Consider the following 13,553-nt stretch of genomic DNA (forward strand, 5'->3'; position numbering starts at 1 on the left):
TTTGGGGAAAAAGTCGCATGAGGTATGTGTCCTCGTATGCCACTTCGAGGAAAGCTGAATGGAATTCTCTAACATGATCGTGAGGATCTCCTTTCCTTGGTACTTTTCGAACTTGGGTGTTTCAAACCCTCATGGAAAAGGTGGCATGTGAAGATTCCTATCAAAGGGATAGGGACAAATGTCATTAAGTGAAAACTGATTAGTTTTCACCCCACTATGAATTTATTGGGCAAGATTCTTGACTTGTTGCCGTAACATGTCTATGTCATTTGGAGGAGGAGGAGGAGGTGGGGGATTACCTTGATGAAGGTTGTATCTGATGTGATCTTAACCTCTTTCATCCTCATTATGACTTTGGCATTATGATACTTTCCTTAGTTGTGCAACATCAAAATTAGAGGGTAGTTTGGCTCCCTCTTAAGCAAGTCTTAAAAAGTGAGCATCAGCATTGCTCCTAAGTATTTCATCAAAAAGTCGATTAAAGAGAGGGTTGTGTTGTGCCCTTTCTATTGCTACAGGAATAGGAGTACTTGTATTTTCATCATTTGTGTTTCCTCCAAGGGCTTCTTGGAATTCATTGAGATTTTCCTCCTCTTCCTCTTCAATTTCTTGTTGTCTAGACCTTGATCTAGTTTGAGCCATTTGGTTTAAAAGTTTTTGTTGAATTTTTTTGAAAATGATGATGAGTTGGTAATGAAATGAAAGATTGATTTTTGGTGAAGTGTTTTGTATACGAATCTCTAGTACTAAAGGTAGATGTTTACCAAAGTCCTTCCTTGAATTGCTTGTTGTATTTTGTTGACAATGTTTGATATGATAAGGTTTAGAAAGATCTTAGATGTGTTACAGACCCAACTACCTAGTAATGAGAGGATTCACTCATAGACTAGTTTTAACCTGTGTAGAAATGCCTCTTAGGATGAGTTTATCCTAGATGTAGAGACACTCTAAAAAGTGATGTATTGTGTTTGATTCAAGCAATATCGAAAATAGAACTTAGGACAAAAACCTCTTGATGTTTTGAGAGTTGGAATGGATTGATGATGTTTGAATGTGGGAAATGGATGAAATGTACTACAATAACTTTGTGTTATAAATGGAACAAACTCTTCCTCTTCTTGTTCAAGGGTTGGTGTTTCTTCCCTAACTAAGTTATATGTGATACAAATGTCTGGAAAGAAGGCAGGATTGATCTTTCCTCCCTTGTTTTTGTGATAACTCAAAGCTCGATATTGAGTAAAAGCTCTGCGGTTTAATGACTCTTGATCAAACTCGTTTGATTTCCCTTGAAGATATAGATGCATGTGACATAAGAAGGTTCTATGAGAGACAAAAATTTGTCTATTAAGATAGAATAATTTCCTCCTTTTGATAAAAGCCTTTGAGCTCAATGGTCTTTTCTTCAAGTTGATATGTTGATGAAGATTCTTCTTTCTCAAGATGTGAAGAATGGTCATATAGTTTGATAATTTTGTTGTTGCTCTTGGTTTTTGAAAATGTTTGTGTTGGATGAATACTTATTTTTGGAACTGATTTTTTATTTTTCCTTTGACAAGAAAACAAAGCAAGCACAAAAACACAAGAATGTTGTCTCAAAAGGCACAAGTAAGTATGGGTCTAGATCAACCCAATCTTTGGACTTTTTATGATCCTTTCTTACCAAATGTTTTTGAGTATGTTTTTCCAAAAATCTTGAAGTCGGCTCAGTTTAACACTGGTCTTGACTCAAAACAAAGACACTTCAAACACACTTTATCCCTAAGGTCAAATGGCCAGTTGCGATAATTTCAGCCCACATCTTGATATTTCTTCAACTTTGGTACTAAATACCTTATGAATCCCACCGTGGCAGGTAAGGATGTGATATACTAAATCTTGCATGAGCATAACAAATAGATGATCTCTATGATGGGGGAGTCACCACTTTTATCAAGCTACAAGTAACCTTTCAAAAAGTTATGTTTCTACTCAAGGAAATATGTATGGTGAGTATCTTGGGAGCAAAACCTTCTATGCTCTTGCACTGAATTTATCACAAATATCCTCAATCAATAGAATGGGTGGGCTACTACATAAAGGTGTTTAGTAATTTTTTATGTCTTTGGACATAATTTCATTCTGCACTGACTCACTTAAGAGCCTTGTAACTTGTGGTGGGGTCCATTTGTCCTTTCGGCAAGTTACACTGTAAGAACAGCTATACCCAAGGCTACAACTGTTGCTCACACCTGATTTCTATAGAGGCTCAAAGGATTTACCACGCAAGGTCATTCCCAAGAGTGATGTGTCTCTTGGTAGGACTCTCTTATAAAGATAAAATTTTGAGTGTTACTAACACTTTTCTCTTGCACCTAGGACCACGAAAGCCAAGGGAGAGGATAGTGTGTGTTAGAAGTAGGACCACTCGACAAACTCTTTTGCACAAGTGTACCAAATATAAAATACACTTGTTCTTTTTAACTTATCATTGCAATGATGATCTATCTATTTGGAGATGTTGCTCCAACAACCATTGTGTTCATTTTATCCTTGAAAGGCAATATGTTGAGTAAACTAGGAAAAATGAAATCCTAGTCAACTTAATGAAAAACATGTTTGCCTGAAGTAAATCGCTTTGAAAAATGAGACAAGTTGATTGTTCTTTTTATTTGCACAAAAACCAAGTGTGGATTGTGATTTTTAACTTGAATTTGATGCAAGGAAATCAAAAATTGTTTAGTTGATTTTTATGCACCAAAATGAAGTGTTCAAGTTGCCTATCTTGCATGAAAAACAAAATTTGCTTGTGAGTTTTAAAGCACCAAATGAATTTTTTTATTTTTAAGCACCAAATGAAGTTTTTGAGTTTGTTTTAACTTGCAATAAAATTAAGAAAAGAGAATTTTAAGCAATAAAAAGGGTTAGTTTAAACCTGCACATGAAATGAAAAGTTAATAAAATCCGAACACATGGTGGGCTTCCACAAGCCTAAGAAAAATTAATTTATCTGTTACAAAGCATTTTTTTACAACACTTTGTTACAATAGCACTACTTTGTGTGAAAACAGAAGTGCTACTTAACACAAAAGCGCGAAAGTAAGGACAAAAGCACTAAAATAGAATATTTATACAACAATACAAACACACTAATGTAGAAACAAAAGAACTACCTAATGAACAATAGCACTATACTATAAGCAACAATGCTAAGTTTTGGACAATAGCGCTATTGTAGAAACAAAAGCGCTAGAAGACCAAATAATGATAGCGCTAAAGTGTGAACAAAAGCGCTAAAGTGCGACCTATGTGTCAACTAAAACAGTCAAACAAGTTAGTTTTTTTCAAAAAGTTGTTCCTTGATTCACGCCGGGTTCACCAAATGATGCTCTGCAAAATGGAAGGATTAGTAAAAACCTATTTTGATAGCTAAACACACACAAGGAAACACAAGAGACAAGAGTTAGTCATTAGTGTTAGCAAATCAAAGATTGAATACTATCCGATGCAAACATATCAAGAAAGACACTACTAAACAAATAGAAAGCTTAAGGAATCTACAAAAAGTAACTAAACATTTCCATATGCTCTCTACCATGCTAGTAGCTTCTCCTTCCTTGTTCCTCTCCTCTCCAAGTTCCAAATTAGTGTAGCTCTCAACAAATTTTTGCACTATGGATGCCTTATGGAGGTTCAAGATTGACAAATGATTAATCTAAATGCTATGCAAGTTTGAAAAAACTAATATTTAGATGCTATGAAATGAGAATGATTTATTTTAGACCAAAATAACAATGTATTTATGATATATGCTAAATGCTTTTCTCTAAAATTCACTATAATGTAAATGCATACAAGTTTATAGGAACTGGATTATAAAGAAATGGGCTCTATTTATAGAAAAAATAGAGTAATGGATGGTTGAGATTGAGTAATCTCAACAAGGGTCAAGATTTAATGGTATTCAATCCATGAGAGGGCTTTCAACTCAATCCCATGATGACAAGTGTCAGTATGAGATAGGTTGAGAGGAGAATGCAAGTTGCAAGTTGCATATTTAGGAGAATGCAAGTAGGGTGGATTTTTAATGATTTAAATAAATGTTTTATTTGATTTATTTAAAAGAAGAAAGGGGATGTAAAATGAAATAAATAGGATTTATTCATTTTGTTGATTGTAAATTTAGTTTAATGAATTAATTAAAATAAACTGAATAATTGATTTAATTAATAGCAGAATGTTTGAGGATGAATTAATTAAATGTTAATTTAATTAACTGATGGCTAGTGGGTTTTTAATTAAATAAATAATAAATATTCATTTAATTAAAATGGACAAATTTATGTGACTACACTTTCCAATTTCATGTGTGCCATCCAAATGTAGACATCTTGGCAAATGTTGCAAACCACCACATGTAGCACAAGAATATTTCAAACACATCATCTTATTATAAATGCAACCATCATCTCTTTTACATAACACATTTGAAATAAATTCTCTTGGTGACTTAGGAGGTGGTTGCATATTGCATTCCTGCAAAACATCATTAGTGTACAAAGGACAATATATATGACGATAAATATCATAGTGCATATAAAATTCAATATGCATCCTACAACAACATGTGGTGCATAGATGATTAATCTTAACATAAAAAGGTTTTCTCATTTCAAAAAATCTTCGACTAATTCTTATTTGAGGAAACTTTTCAAGGAATATTTCATAAAATTTCATTTTCAGTCATATTCAAATAGTGTTTGGCATGTGGCTCACGATTTATAGATCTGATTCGCCTTCTAACAACATCTCTTTGGTTAGGCAAAACCCTTGTGTTGTCATGCAAAAAAAAAATTAATTAATGTTCTTAGTGCATCAACAACAACCTTGTATGTGCGTGGTAGGCTACCTAGGAATGCCCAAAGAAAATTATTGTTATGATCCTTTATTTTATCCCGCCTCTCTAATGCTTTACGTAATGTTGCTCTACTAATGTTTAATGACTTACTTATTTTTCTTATCAAACATTTTTTTTTTCTTGCTCATTATGGTGGATGTAATGACACGTCGAGTAACATTAGAATATTTAGAATGTGATTTTGAACCAATAGCTTGATATGCATCAAATAAATTTCTCACAATAGTTCTTTTGCTATTACTTTCAAATGATCTTAGGCCTAGAATTCTCATTGTCTCTCTAAAGTTCAATTTTTTAATCATTTCAACAATTGTTTGACATCTTGCAGTTTGATTTAAGTATTCAAAATAGTTTTGTCATATTCTTTTAACCATTCTCCTAAAAGTTTGCTCATTCATTTTATCAGACATTGGCTTCAAAATATTCTCATCGATGTCAATTAGATACTTTGTTTTCCTACGAATGATTCTAGGAGGTGTTAACATCAATACATTGCGTGCATTGGGTACATTCAATTCATCAAATAGAGTTGGTGTATGTTCATCATTTAATTGATTATTCAATGTGGTCTCTTCTTTAATTGAATTAGGTTCATACGGTAAATCTAATGTCTCTTCTTCAATTGCATTAGGTGCATTATGTTCGTTTGGTAAATTGAATTGAGATGTTGAGGATGATGTACCTTCTTGTCCCATTATTCTTATGTCATGTAATTTCTTCATACGCTGCCTTTGTCTTTCCTTTTCATCCTCTCATTGTTCCATCATTCCTCGCTTGTCCTTTCCTATCGTTAATACCAGTTGTCCTAAATAGAATCATTTTACATATATATTTAAACATAAGTTCTTAAACAATCAAATAACCATAAAATTGAGCATTATCATTATTTTTTTGAATCAAAACTATTAAACAATCACAATAGCATTGACCAAACTAATAAGAACAACAATTCAATCATTTAAAATCATGCAAAACAAACAATTCACTTACTTCAACGTATAAAATAGTCACATAAGCATAGTAACATTTGCAGTGGGGCCTTCAACGACCTCAAAATTTTTTTTGAGGTCATTGAGGCTATTGGGCAACTAAAAGTATGTCCCAGAACTGCATATGTGTTATTTTTAGTAATCCCGTATGTGCTCTTAGCCCTAAAAATGTTTAGTAGGCCAATGTTAATATTCCCAACACCCCGTACATGCTTTTAACTCAGCAAAACCCCGTATGTGCTTCTTGTAGTAAATAAAATGTGAAGGGAGGGAGGGAGGGAGAGGGGGAGGGGGAGGGAGCTAGAGGGAGATGGGGAGAGAGAGCGAGGGAGAGGGTGAGAGAGGGAGAGAGGGGGAGAGATAGAGAGGGGAAGATAGGATGGAAAAGGGAGGGAGGGGGAGGGAGAGGGAGGGAGAGAAAGAGGGAGAGGGAAATAGAGGGGGCAAAGAGAGAGGGGGAAAGAGAGAGGATGGAAAAGGGAGACAGAGGGGGGAAGGGAGAGGGGATAGAAAAGGGAGAGAGAGAGAGGGGGGATGGGAAAGTAAGGGAGATAGCAAGAGAGCATGCCAATTATATTATGTCCTATGACCCCTTAGGACACCATATGAACCCTTACGACACCATAAGGTGTCGTTATGGGTTGTATGTTGTCTTTAGGGGTCATGTGGTATCTTGTGACCCCTTAGGATACTATGTGACCCCTTAGGTGTCGTTAGAGGCCATATTGTGTTCTAATGGGTCATGTGGTATTTTGTGACCCCTTAGGACACCATATGACTCCTTAGGTGTCTTATGGGTCATATTGTATTCTAAGGGGTCATATTGTGCCATATGACCCCTTAGGATACCATATGACTATTGGCAATTGACACTCAATTGGTTGGTTTCAATATGTGTCATTGATGGCAACATGGAAATATGTTTCAGATTCATATTTTGGATTAGTTGTGTACCGACAGATACCCCATCGACACTGGCACTGGCAGGTTGGATGAATTCTTTAGTTACCAGTATTACAAGCCGACATGGTTCACATTTAGGTTATTAGTATTGGAGGCCAACATAATTTGGGAGATCTGACATCAACAATTGTTTTTGATATTCATGTGTTTATGTTATTGAGCTGACATGTATATTCATATTGTAATTATCTTTGTAAGATGACATAAGACATGATGGTTTGTAAAGGGGTATATAGGTCAGTTGATTAGATCATTTTGTAAAATGTATGTATAGGCAAGGATATGGATATGTAAGGTTATGGAATGTAATGTGATGCAAAATATATAAGAGAGATCATATATGTGAAGATATATATGTAAGAGGGTATTTTGATAAGGGTTTAGGGTTTCAAACTGAAACTGACAAAGCTTAACCAAAATTGTATTCAGGTATATAAGATTCTATCATTACAGTTCAATCATTTCTGGATTATAGTCTAGATTTGTATGTAGTTAGTGAAACTCCTTTTGTGATTGAGTAGTGTGTTGTAGGCTGTAAGCCTTCCTCCAAGTGCAGGCCCCTATATTTTGTAATATCTCTTCATATGGCCAGTGGATTGATATTGTGTGTCACAAATCCCATCGTGGTTTTTTCTCTGTGAGGTTTTCCACATATAATTCTCTGTGTTATGGTATTCATTTATGTGATTGGCTTATTGGTTGCTTTACTTCTTTCAATTCTATATGTATCGGTATACCAGTTGGTGAATGCATGTTTTAATAAGGTTAAAATTGATCATTCTGGTAGAACATTGATTCACCCCCCTCTCAGTGTTCTTGGATTCCAACAATTAGTATCAGAGCCTTGTGCCTCAAAGGAAGTTTAATAGCTTAAGGAAGATCCTAAATCCAGAATCAATGGATATGAGTTTGGAGAAGCAACTTGAGGTAGTACTTGAAGAATATGTGTTGGCATTATGAATGAATTGATTATGTGCTACATTGATATTTTGTCATTGATGTCAACACTTGCTGTTATGGTTGGTTACCAGTAGATAGGTTTTGGTTACCAGTAGAAGATCTAGTGTTACTGACAGAAGAGACTATATGTTGGACACTTCCAACATGTTTGGATGTATGGAATGTGATTGGTTACATGTGGCACATGGTATTGACTTGGTAATCGGATGCTATCATACAATCTGGTAATGATAACTCAATGATGAATGAATAGTACCAAACTGGTACTGAGAGGGGGGGTGAATCAGTATAGACAAAATATAGACCTAAACTAGTTCAACAACAATTACTCTAAATGATTGGCAAATAGTGACACCGGTTTGAGATAGAGTGCAACCGGTAAAACTCAGAACAACTAAAACAATCATAAACTAGTTACTGATCTTTCCACTCAACTCAAAACTACACTACCATTTCACCCTAATGCATGAACAGGTAATCTATCATCATATCTTCACAATAGCTAGTTCAACATGTTTTATTGATAGGCATAAAACACAGAACCATCATATGCTTAACAGGCAATAACAAAGAATCACAAGATAAAAGCATCACATATGACACACATATTTTTCACGTGGAAACCCAACTGGGAAAAACCATAGTGGGGATGAATACACACAAGCTTGTTGTTGAACTCTTTGGAAGTCTGCTTTATTAGAAGCCTTGTCCGGTTAAAGACATTACAAAAGGTTCTCCTAGGAATCGATCCTGTTAGAGATCACCTGGTTAAGGGATGGCTACAATACCCAGTTAAGGGTTAAACCCTGTTAAGGGTACCTTGTTAGAGGATTTCAAGAACTCAATAGCTAAAGGATTTCCAGAGCTCTCTAGCTTTCCAGATCTCAATAACTTTGAGTTACCCTGTTAAGGGATTTACAACAAGCTGGTTAAGGCTACCCTGTTAGGGGATTTTCCAACTATTGAGGTGGTTAGAGATCAACAAGTATTACAATGATTTGGTAACAACACTCAATGCCAATGCAGATTCACTTAAGCTCCTCTTCACCTTCTGCACTTACACTATATAGGTATCACTTCTCTCCTCCGGTCTGGCAAGGATCTCGTATCCCTTCTCTTGGATACTCACACATAGCTTTTTCCAACAACCTCTGAAAGAATCACAACATCGACCTTATAGGACAACATACAGGTTGGTAGCATAAACCCTAAACCCTAGACCTGTTAGGTTAAGGAATTCAAATAGTTCAATCCTGACCATTGATCATACTGTATTAAATGCAGCAGATCTTTGAATAAATCTCAAGACATTCTCCATCATTCATTATCCACCGATTTCATGGCGGTTGATAATCCATCACGTGTTTTCACCATTTACAAACTTCGCACATTCCCGAGGTAGATAGGGATAGTCTTCTTCATGCAAGATCCTTCACGCGTACAAGGCTGACGTGGCAACATGATTTGTTCTTTGTTATATTGCTTACTCATTACACAAATATCACCGGTTGAGCCATACAGACTTGAAGCACTTCAACCAGAAACCCTAAAGTTGAGACTACCAACTAGTAGTCATACAATGCTTCCATGTGTCGGTTCCCATAACCATATGCTAGTTCACCTTGAAAAAGCACACTGCTTCACTTTGGCACAAATGCCAGTTCACAGAGTTATACTAGTTCTCACATATGCCAGTTCATACCATTTCAACATATTGACATCAATGACAACATACAATGTCATTATGTCCACATATAGGTTCACATAATGCCAACAATATCCCCCTTTGGCATTGATGGCAATATACAAATATATCTCTCTGCTTCACATCTTCTCCCCCTTTGACAACAATGCCAAAGTGGAGGCAGAAGCTTCTTGGTTCCATTATGCTGCTCCCCCTGAGGAGTAGCTTCCTTCAACACATCAATCCTGAAGAAAGATTTGACTATGAAATACATGAATGATGTGGAGAATATACCTTTAGTTCACCTCTTGAAGGGGCAACACCCCTAATTCACCTCTTAAGTGTGTAAATGTAGTCTTTGGAAGAGGCTTGGTGAATATGTCTACTAACTACTCCTTACTAGACACATGCTCCAGTGCAATCTCTTTGTTCTGAACCTTTTCCCTTAAGAAATGATACTTAAGCTCAAAGTGCTTGATTCTAGAATGTAAAACTGGATTCTTTGAAATATTGATAGCACTTGTGTTATCACAAAATATACTTACCAGTTCAGGTACAGGGATTTTGAAGCCTTTCAGTACATGCTTCATCCAAATTGTCTGAGTGCAGTTCATGAAGGCTGCAACATTCTCTGCTTCTATTGTAGACTAAGAGATACAACTCTCTTTTTTACTCATCCATGAGACCAATCTACCACCAAGGAAGAATGCACCATCAATTGTGCTCTTCTGGTCATCTACATTACTAGCCCAATCAACATCTGTGAACACTTTCAAGTTGAAGTCCTTGCTATATGGATACCACAATCCATAGTCAGCAATCCCCTTTAGATACCTAAGAATCTGCTTGACTGCAACCAAGTGGGATTCTCTTGGACTTTTCTAGAACCTTGTAGTAATGCCAACTGCATGTGTAATAACTGGTCTGCTATGCACTACATAATGCAACTTACCAATCATTGATCGGTATTCCTTCTCATCAACCAATGCAGAGTCATCCACTTTAGATAGTTACAACCGGTCACCATCGGTGTACCAACCGGTTTGCTATCATCCATGCCAAAGGTCTTCAACAACTCTTTGACATATTTGGAGTGAGTGATAAAGATTCCATCCTTCATCTATTGAATCTATATTCTAATGAAGAACTTAATATCCCCTATGAGTGACATCTCAAACTCTTCCTTCATCTCATCAACAAACTCATGACACATCTTGTCATCACCACCAAAGATAATGTCCTCAACAAATACCTCACAGATCAAGATCTGATCTCCTTCAGACTTCAAGTAGATATTGATATCTTCACTTGTTCTCTCAAATCCAATCTTCACAAGATGGGAATGTAGGTGCTCATACCATGCCCTAGGTGCTTGCTTTAGACCATATAAGGCTTTATGTAGCCTACATACCATGTCACTATCTTCAGATAGGGAAAACCCATCTGGTTGCTCAATATACACCTCCTCTTCAAGTACACCATTTAAGAATGTAGATTTTACATCCATTTGATATACTTTTAAGCCTTTAAAAGCTACATATGCAAGAAGCATACGAACTCCTTCCAATCTGGCTACAGGAGCAAAGGTTTCTCCATAGTCTTCTCCTTCTTCTTGAGCATATCCTTTGCATACCAATTTGGCTTTGTTCCTAATCACTCTGCCATCCTCATTCAGCTTGTTTCTGAACACCCATTTGGTGCCAATGACATTTTTATGCTTTGATTTGGGTACCAAGGACCATGTACCATTTTTCTCTATTTGGTCAAGTTCCTCTTCCATTGCCTTGATCCAATCTTCATCTTTATGAGCCTCTTTGAATGATTTAGGCTAAAATTCAGAGATCATACATGAGTTTTCTCTGATCTTTCTTCTTGTAAGGATTCCTACATCCTTATCTCCTATGATTTGCTTAGGATCATGATTTAGCTTGACATACCGAGGAATGGTCTTGACTGGTTCTTCTTGCTTTTCCTCTTCATCCTCATCTTCATCAGTATCAGCATTCACCAGTTCAGGAACACTGTTATTGGTACTTGGTTGACTGACAACCGATTCCTAGAAGGTTGCAACCAGTTCATTTACGGCTTGCTCACTGCCAGTTTCTTCAGTTTTCTCAGAGGATTCATCAACTCTTACATTGATACTTTCCATAATTCTTTGAGTCCTATTGTTGTAACACTTGAGAGCTTTACTCTTGGTGGAATATCCTAGAAATATTCCCTCATCGCATTTAGCTTCAAATTTGCCCTGATGTTCACTCCTCTTGATGTAACATTTGCTACCAAATACCCTAAAGTAGCTAACCATAGGTGTCTTATCGGTCCAATACTTATAAGGAGTTTTGTCCTTACCTTTCTTGATGAGTACCCAGTTCATTGTGTAGACTACAGTGCTCACTGCTTCTCTCCAAAAGGTGTGAGCTACCTTTCCTTGAATCAACATGGTTCTAGCTACTTCAACCATAGTCCAATTAATCCTTTCTGCTAGGCCATTCTGCTATGGAGTCTGGGGGACAGACAGTTGTCTCCTACTGCCAAATTCTTCACAATACTTGTTTAATTCACTGGAAGTGAATTCCCCTCCTTGATCAGTTCTCAGATACTTGATCCTTTTACCACTTTCCTTCTCCACTAATGCTCTAAAAGCTTTAAACTTTACAAAGACTTTAGACTTGTCTTTCAAGAATGTGACCCACATCATTCTTGAGTAGTTATCAATGAGAATCATGATGTACCTATCACCCTGCATACTCCTAGTTTTCAGAGGACCACACAAATCAGTATGCACAAGATCAAGCAAGTTGTCAGCAGTGAAATATTTACCTTTAAAGGTTGAGGAAGACATTTTCCCCAATTGACATTCTCTGCACAAGGTATTATCCGATTTTCTTAGCACTGGCAATCCTCTAACTGCCTTGATCTTACTGGCATTTACAATGTTATCAAAGTTTACATGGCAAAGTCTCCTATGCCATATCCAGCTATCATCAAATTTGGCCATAAGACATGTGCTTATATTTGCATTCAGCTGAAATAGATTACCTTTGGTCTGCATGTCAGTGGCCACCAATTCACCATCTTTTCCCTTGATTCTGCAAACTCCATTCTTGAATTCCAGAGTGAGGCCAGTATCATTTAGCTAGGCAACACTCAGAAGGTTGTGTCTGAGACCATCAACCCAGTACACATTGTCAGCACTACTCTTTCCATTCAGAGAGATGGACCCTCTACCTTTGACCATGCATGGTGCATCATTGCCAAAGTGAACCACACCACCATTATACTCCTCCAAGGATAGAAACTTACTCTGGTCACCAGTCATATGGTGAGAACAACCACTATCAATGATCCACTCATTGGAATTATCAAACCGGGAGACAAGAGCCTTCTTGTTTGACACATCTTTAATAGCAACAAACACAATATCTTCATTTTCTTCATCCTCTGATTCTTCATTCATGACACCTTCATCAACTGCCACAAAATAGTTTCTCTGGTTTCCTCCTTTGAATTTCCTGAACCTTTTCGGTTTGTCCTTGATATTGCCATTAGGACAGTTTATAGCAATATGTCCTATCCAATTACAAGAAAAACATTTCAAAGGTAGCTTACCTTTGTATTTACTAGTTCCTTTAGGAAGCTTCCTGGTAAGTAGAGCTTCAAATTCCATTAGAAACTCCTCATCATCCATTACTCCGCTCTGTCTTGGTTCACCAGAGAGCTTCCATGACTTGCCCATTTTCTTGTATCTCTCTCTTTTGGTCATCAGTGAGAGTACTGGTAGGGACAACATAGACATTCTCAACATAACTTTAATGTTGAGCACCCATGCTTTTGATGAATATCTTCATCCTATCTTTCCATATACCAAAATTTTCCCTATTAAACTTTGGACCTTCCCTCTTCATCATTTGTCTGGGATCTTTACCTCAAGCGGTTAAGCTTATAACATAGAGGACTTGGAGGAAGCTCTAATACCAATTGATAACTCAATGATGAACAAATAGTACCAAACCAGTACTGAGAGGGGAGGGGGGTGAATCAGTACAAACAAAATATAAAC

The sequence above is a fragment of the Cryptomeria japonica genome, chromosome 7, assembly GCF_030272615.1.
Source record: "Cryptomeria japonica chromosome 7, Sugi_1.0, whole genome shotgun sequence".
NCBI classification, from domain to species: Eukaryota; Viridiplantae; Streptophyta; class Pinopsida; order Cupressales; family Cupressaceae; genus Cryptomeria; species Cryptomeria japonica.